Here is a 6354-nt window from a genome sequence, read left to right on the forward strand (position 1 = left end):
CTTTTTTCCATTTGGGGTGGGGGTACCCCTTCATATACTTATATATATATATTTTTTCTTCTTTCCTCTTTTATTTCTTCCTACCTCAACATTATGTTTACCCATCATTCAACTCTCAGATACAATTCAATTGATTAAATTCGATGAGAAAAGCTACACTCTCCTTGACATCAATTTTTTTTATTTTTAATGAACTTTTTCTCTTTTATTAGTTGGGGCCATCAATTTTAGAACACATACTGTACCTGTCATGGCTGGCTGATTTTAAACCATGCAGTATTCATTTGTTTTCAAATGATTGACTGCCTCTTAGTCCATGTTCAGGTCCCCCATGAGCATGATGAAGTATTCTTGAATTCACATTCTTTAGGATGCTGTCCATAGTTTGTAATGATCCCCACAGTCAAATGCCCTTGTGTCATCAATAAAGCACAAGTAAACATCTTTTCTGGCATTCTCTGCTTTGTGCCAAGCTCATCTGATATCAGCAATGATATCCTTCATGGCCATTCCTCTTCTGAATCTGGCTTGACTTCCTGAGATGCAGATGTACTGCTGCAAGCAATGTTGAATGATTTACGGCAAAATTTTACTTGCATGTGGTATTAATGATACTGTTTAATAATTTTCACATTCTGTTGGAGCACATTTCTTTGGAATGGATAAAAAGATGTATCCTTTCCATTAGTTGGCCAGGTAACTGTCTTCCAGATTTCCTGGCATAGACAAGTGAGGCATCAGTTTATGGAACATATCAATTGGTCACCCATCAATTCCTGGAGCCTTGTTTTTTGCTAATATCTTCAGTGCAACTTGATCTTCTTTCTTCAGGATCATGGATTCTTGATCAGATGCTACCTCTTGAAATGACTGACTGTAAGTCAATTATTTGGGGTACCATGAATCTGTTTTCTTTCTATCTTCCTTTGATGCTTCCTGCATTATTCAACATTTTGCCCATAGAACTTTTTAATACTGCAATGCAAGGCTTGACTTTTTTCTAAATTTTAGCTAGATATATGTTGAGTGTGTTTTTAGTTTTTTAACTCCAGGTCTTCACATATCTCATGACAATACTTTGTCTTCTTGAGCTGTTCTTTGAAATTTTGTTTTACTTCATCATTTCCTCCATTAGCGTTAGCTATTTTACTTCATTTCTTCCATTACCTTTAGCTACTCTATGCTCTAGAGCAGTGGTTCTCAACCTTCCTAATGCCGCAACACTTTCATACAGCCCCTGGGGTTGTGGTGACGCCCCCAACTATAAAATTATTTGTGTTGCTACTTCATAACTGTAATTTTGCTACTGTTACAAATCGGGTGACCCTGTGAAAGGGTCATTCAACCCCCAAAGGGTAGCAACCCACAGGTTGAGAACCTCTGCTCTAGAGCAAGTTTCAGAATCACTTCTGACACTTTCTTTGATCTTTTCTTTCATTCCTGTCTTTTTAATGACTGTGTTAGTCTCAGTTGACTAGAGAAACAACTTCATAGACACTCTTATGTGTGTAATAGAGAACTTTATATCAGAGAGTAATTGTATATTAATAAAACATCCCAGCCCAGTCCAGATAAAATCTGAGAATTGCCCATACATACAACACCAGTCTATAAATTCCTCTTCAGACTCACACAACACATGCAATGATGCCGATTGCAAGAGGATCACAGGGCAGTGGTTGGAAAGTCTTGTGGATCCGGTGGTGGAAGCATCTTAGTGCTGGCATGGTGCTCCACGTGGCTCTTCCAGTTCTAAGACTCTGGCTGCCATCAGTTTAGCTCCATGTGGCTTGTCAGCAGGACGACAAAGCAGAGAGAGAATGTCTGGTCTTCAGTGAGCTATTTATCTCCATCGTGGCTCCAAATGAGGTCGTCAAGCTGACAGGCTAGACTCCAACCCTTCACTCTTAATAGTCTCAAATTGACACCAGATTATGTAATGACCACAATGGCCTTTTGCTTTCTTCATGTATGATGTCCTCAAAGGCACCTCACAATTCTTTGGGTCTTTTGTCTTTACTTTGCAATTTGTCGAATCTATTCTTGAGATCTTCTTAAAATCCAGGTGGGATACATTCAAGATTATATTTGACACTCATAAACTTCTTTTTATTTTCTTCAACATCAACCCGAATTTGCGCGTGAGCAACTAATGATCTGTTCACAGTCCCACCCACCCCACCGTGCGACCTCACTGTGGCTGCTGATATTAAGATTCTCCATGTTTCTTCCCACAGATGTAGTCAATTGGATTCCTATGTATTCCAGCTGGCAACATTCACATGTACTGTGACTATTGATGTTGTTGGGGAAAAAAAAGTATGTGCAATGACGGTCTTGTAGAATTCTATAATGCAATCTTCAGCTTCATTTCTATCATAAGGACATCTTTTCCAACTACTGCTCTTTCTTCTGTTTCCAAGTTTTGCATTTCAATCTCCAAGAATTATCAATTCATCTTGACTGCATGTTTGACCAATTTTGGACTGACCAAATCAGTAAATTGAATTCAATTCATCCCTAGCTTTAGTGGTCATCATTTTTGTTAGTTTGACTGTGTTGGCTTGGGTATTGCTGTGATCCTGGAGGGGATTTCACCAATATTTCAAATGCCAGCAAGGATCCTTGGTGGCATAGTGGTTACAAATTGGTCTACTAACAGCAAGGTCAGCAGTTTGAAGCCATCAGGTGTTCCTTGGGAAAACAGCAAGGCTTTCTACTCTCATAGAGTGACAGTCATAGAACCCATGGAGGTGGTTCTACCCTGTCCTATGGGGTGCCTCTGAGTCAGCACAGACTTGATGCAGTGACTGAGTCAAATACCAGCAGAGGACCCAAGGTAAACAGATTTCAGCGGAGCTTCCAGACTAAGAAATTGGCCATCCACTTATGAGGCCTGGGCCATTGAAAACCATATGAATAGCAAAACATTGTCAGATGCAGTGGCCAAAATTGAGCCCCTCGGGTCATTACCCACTGTCATCAAATCGAATCCAACTCATAGAGACCTGCAGGACAGAGTAGAATTGCCCCTGTGGCTTATCTGAGACTGTAACTGTTTATGAGAGTGAAAGCTTCATCCCTTTCCCTTAAGAGTACGTGGTAGTTTTAAACTGGAGACCTTGTGGTTAGCAGCCCCCAGGGCTCCTTTTCAGGTCAGATAATCAAAATCCAAACTTACTGCCATCAAGTATATGCTGACTCGTAGCCAGCCTATAGCACAGGCAAAACTGGCCCTGTGATTTTCTGAGACTGTGACTTTTTACAAGCGTAGAAAGTTCTATCTTTGTGGCAGTTACATAATCTCCTGTCAACTTGTGATGGGGTGGAGTCTAGCCTGTCAATCAGGTCATAGTCAATGAGGCCTCTGTGTGGGCATGGCCTTCTCCTGAAGATTCTGGGAACTCCTGTCTTCCTCCTGGGAGGTGGGGGACACACTCTCTCTGGGGGACACACTCTCTCTGCTACACATGCCTGTTGACAAGTCACATGGAGCTACGCTGATGGAAGCTAGAGCCCTGGGGCTGGAGAAGCCACGTGGAAACCCATGCCAGTGCTGAGATATTTCTACTACCACTGGATCCACTAGACTTTCCACCCACTGGCCTGTGATCTTCCTGCATTCCACATCATTGCATGGCTCTGTGAGTCTAAAGAGGAATTTATGGACTAGTATCGACATAAGGGGTCATATCAGACTGATGGACTTGATTTGGACTGGGCTGGGATGTTTTCTTAATGTACAATTGGTCTTTTATATAAAACACTTTCTTGTACAAATAAGTGTCTATGAATTTGTTTCCCTAGTCAACCAGGACTGACACAATCTTTCCAGGAGCAGCTTGTGGTGTTGACTTTGTGGATTGTAGCCCAACATGTCACCCCTCTGCCACTAGGGCTCCTTTTTCAGGTCAGAAGGCACACTCAACATAAGACCGAGGAAGCGCTGCGTTCTCAAAGAGGAGCCAATTCTAAAACCTTGCACGGAGTAAAGCTTTCAGGAGGTTCATTTGTTGACGGTGCACTACTCAAAATGAGAAGACACAGTAGCAAACATCTATTAATAACCAGGATGTGAATGTATGATGTATGAATCCAGGAAAGTTGTAAGTTGTCAAAAAGGAAACAGAATGCATAAAGATTGATATCCTAGGCACTAAAAAGTGAGATGAGACAAAACCCTCTCACTGCCATCAAGTTGACTCCGACCCATAATGAACCTAGGGGACACGTAGGGATACCCCTGTGAGTTTCTGAGAGTGGAAAGCAGCTGAGGACCTGTGGTTTCAAACTGCTGACCTTGTGGTTAACAGCCCAACAAGTAACCTACTGTCTCCAGAGCTCCATCCCAGGTATTAGTGAGCTGAAATGGACTGATATTGGCCATTTTGAATCAGACAATGATGTGTTTACTATGCTGGCAGAGAACGACAAATTCAAAATGAATGGCATCTCATTAATCACCAAAGAGAACATTTCAAAATCTGTCTTGAAGTACAATGTTGCCTGTGATAGCATAATATCTGTACACATACAAGGAAGTTCAGTTAATTCAACTATTATTCAAATTTACATACCAACCACTACAGCCAGTCATGAAGAAGTGGACGAATCCCACCAACTTCATCTGTCTGCAATTGGTCAAATATGCAATCAAGATGCGTAGAAAGACCCCCCACCCCCACTGCCCACCCCAAACACCTCCCTGCCATTGAGTCAGTGCTGACTGGTACAGGCGTGGGTTTCCGAGACAGTAACTGTTCACAGGAGTAGAAAGCCGACTTTCTCCCTTGGAGCTGCTGCTAGTTTCAAACTGGGCATTATTCAGCTCAACTTGTAAGCACTGTCCCACCAGGGCACCATGGAGGGAAATACAGCCTTGGTGATAGAAATGAAGCTGAAGATTGCTGGTAAGATTGTGAAAGTGTGCCTTTGAAATGCTAAGCTACGGACACCCCCTTACAGAAGGGTCTTTGTGAGGAGAGGAGTCAGTCAGGGTGCCGTGTAGCACCGAGGAAACATACAACTTTCCTCTAGTTCTTTAATGCTTCCTCCCCTCCACTATCACGATCCCAATTCTACCTTACAAATCCAGCTAGACCAGAGCACGTACATGGGTACAGCTAAGAGCTTTCGACACAGGGAATCCAGGATAGATAAACCCCTCAGGACCAATATTGAGAGTAGCCACACCAGGAGGGTAAGGGGAAGTTGGGGGAAGATAGGGGGAACCAATCACAATGATCTACATATAACCCCCTCCCAGGGGGACGGACAACAGACAAGTGGGTGTAAGACACGGGTGCAGGGTGATTTATGAATTATCAAGGGTTCATGAGGGAGGGAGGGTGAGGGAGGGGGAAAAATGAGGAGCTGATAGCAAGGGTTCAAGTAGAAAGAAAATGTTTTAAAAATGATGATGGCAACAAATGTACAAAAGTGCTTGTATGGGTTGTGATGAGAGCTGTAAGAGCCCCTAATAAATTTTTTAAATGCTAAGCTACAATGATGTTTTAAAAATTCCTCCTGCAATGCGATTTTGAAGTAAGTATTCTATTTTTGCTTTAACTCTAGATTATCATTCAGAAATTTCCAACAATGGGTGTTTGGTCCTTTTCCACTACCTTTACATGGGCAAATGAAGGAGTACCTGGGATTTGGTTTTGTTTCTTAATAAGAACATTAATTCAAGCCTGTCTAAGGCAGTTTACCATTTGATGCCAAATTGTGGAAGTTCATTCAGCCAATATTAATTGTAATAAAACAAACAAGCTCTTTGTCTCCCACTATTAAATTCAATGTTGAGACCTCTCAAGGGAGGTCATGGATTATTTAAAGGGAAATCACTGGAAATATAAACATTGTTCAAACACGAAACAATTGAGAAACAATGTAAACTCATCTATGGCTAAACAAACAGAAAGGTTGCGCACTAGATGAAAAGATTGTACTAGTTTAAAATTAGGAATGTATATTAAGTTACCTTTGAAATAGGACATATCGATTTGGAGTAGCCATGTTTGAGGAGCTCCAAATGTAGCTGGTGGCTACTGCACTGGACGGGACCTTCTTAAGGGATTTCAGTATTAACTGTTTTCTTGGCATTCTGCGTTTAATCATTTCCTTTCTATTGCACATGATGACAGAAGCGCTTACAGATCTGTGAGCGACAGGAATATGGTGTTATTCTCAGTTCCGTTGGAGCTCCACGGCCTTAAAAGCAGGGAGGTGGGGAAGGCGCCCGGGAAGCCCTGCGCCCGGGACCGTGGCCCGGAGGAGGCCCTCAGGCGCGGGGGAGGCTGCGGACAGCGTCGGACACTAGACCCAGGTCCCGAGCGGCGGGAGCCGGCCGGG

Source organism: Echinops telfairi, unplaced genomic scaffold, assembly GCF_000313985.2.
Source record: "Echinops telfairi isolate 266 unplaced genomic scaffold, ASM31398v2 ScPeMD7_7410;HRSCAF=8448, whole genome shotgun sequence".
Classification (NCBI taxonomy): Eukaryota; Metazoa; Chordata; class Mammalia; order Afrosoricida; family Tenrecidae; genus Echinops; species Echinops telfairi.